The following is a 2,038-nucleotide window of genomic DNA, read 5'->3' on the forward strand; positions in this document are numbered from 1 at the left end:
GGGGGATGAGAAAGAGTCGATGTGAATGACGGCCGGTCAGTTCTATAAACCACGAACCGCCGATTATAAATACCATGATAAAGCAATGCGGCGAAAAGCGTGCGAGCTCACGAAACTCCCGGGGGAATGTCTGTGCGTCTACCGACGGTCAACCGCTGTCCTACTTCCTTAGCGCGCACCTGGTGCGGTTAGTGCAGCTCGTTGTTCCATTGTTAGAAGCCATTAAAACCTTTAAAAATGTTGGTTTGAAAGTGAAGGCTTGCGTGTGACCAAGGCCCATACAATCAGACGGTTTTAGAACACTAATCAGTCTCACCCCCGAAAAGCCTTTTTTTTCACCACGAGAGTGATAAAATCACAATACTTTTTTATCCTCCACACTCAATTAAGAATTAGAAACAATTTGTTGATCTACCACAATTTCTGTGGGCCTACTCATCATGATGATACTGCGAGCTGGGCAGTTATTCAAAATTTCTATGGAAAAGACAATGCATTAGGTTTATTTGGGGTGGCACCCAAGTTAACCAACTGTGCGTCAAGTTTTTGACGACAATTAAGGGTTTGTTTGGCTGTGCACGTACTTAGGGGCAGTGTATCAAAAGCAATTAAATTGGGACACTATATGTATCTCTGAATTAATCCTTTGTATGACATCGCTATATCTGATTTCTGTAATGACTTTGATGATCTTTTCAACGTTTTCATTTGGTCACTTGTGTCATTCTCTGTCGAATATCGTAACCCAGTCACAACTACATCACAGCACCATGAATTTTTGCGGCCGACACTTCGGTGGTTGTAAGATAATTCTTGAAGTTTGGCCTTGAAGACAAAAAGAAAGTTGCAAAAGCATTAATATGAGTCAGTGAGTGGGTCCACAACATCACAGCTTTGCAAGGTACCTTGTGGCAGACATTGTGAGCTGCAATGGGGGATTACTTACAGTGATATCAAGATGAACTTGAACATCTGTTCTCAGTCACCATGAGAGGAAAATGTGGACATATCTTGACAATCCACCCCCCCTACCCCAACAACAGTTACATTTTCGTTTGAAGAGACAGATAATGGCCGACAAAATTATGATCGCATCGCCTTCAAGCAGTTGCAGGGATGTAGTGTATAGCTTTTTGATAAATCAAAATCTAACGAGTAAGAATTTCAGTCGAACAATAGTTGCAATTCCGGAAGACCTAGATAAAAAACACAGATACATTATTGATTTTGTTAAATTTTGCCATACATTAAAGATGCACTGCACTTAAAAATGAAATTTCTGACGTAAGTGGATACTCTTTGAAGAAACTTTACGATGTAGTTTGCAAGGACTGTATACCATACAGAGATATTGAAAGATTCCTCATCTTCCCATGCAAAGCACCTGACCCTCATAAGCCAGAAACAATTTGAACATTGTCGTCACGGTGGCTTGAAAAAGCCAGTTTTAAAGTTGTGAAATTTGTTGGTTTGTTTGAAGCTGTTGTTTTTTTCTAAACGCAATTTAACCCTTTGATGAACAGAGTAACAGAGCACACAGTAGACATAATCTAAAGCTGAAAATGCCCCAGGAGCCAAACGTAATTGAAAACAAAAGTGATTCCTGCAAATGCAACACAGTGGGCTATGAGTCAGTGTATTTATTAACGTCAGACACCACGATGATCTTTACTGCGAAGTCAAAAATTCGTGGCGTAACTTGTTCTCAAATAACACCTCTTTAACGGGTGAATCAATTTAACCAAAACTTTGCACAGTAGTGTGTATCAATTTATCTTAACGTTTTCATATTTTTCCACAACAATTGAGGCTAGCTTTTAAAACATATCTTCTTGAATTTATATAAAATACTAAAATGGGGCCAACTGGTCACCCCCACAGCTCGTGTTAGATCTATAGTGACACTGCGTGTGTTGTGTGAGCTCATTAAAGCGCAGAGCAACGCGCGCAGTCGCTGACCTCGACCAGACCTCGACTCCCGACGATGCACAAAGGCCGAAGGAGGATTGCACCGTCTCGGTATCATCAGAAACTCTTA

Source organism: Aplysia californica, unplaced genomic scaffold (genome assembly GCF_000002075.1).
Source record: "Aplysia californica isolate F4 #8 unplaced genomic scaffold, AplCal3.0 scaffold00367, whole genome shotgun sequence".
NCBI classification, from domain to species: domain Eukaryota; kingdom Metazoa; phylum Mollusca; class Gastropoda; order Aplysiida; family Aplysiidae; genus Aplysia; species Aplysia californica.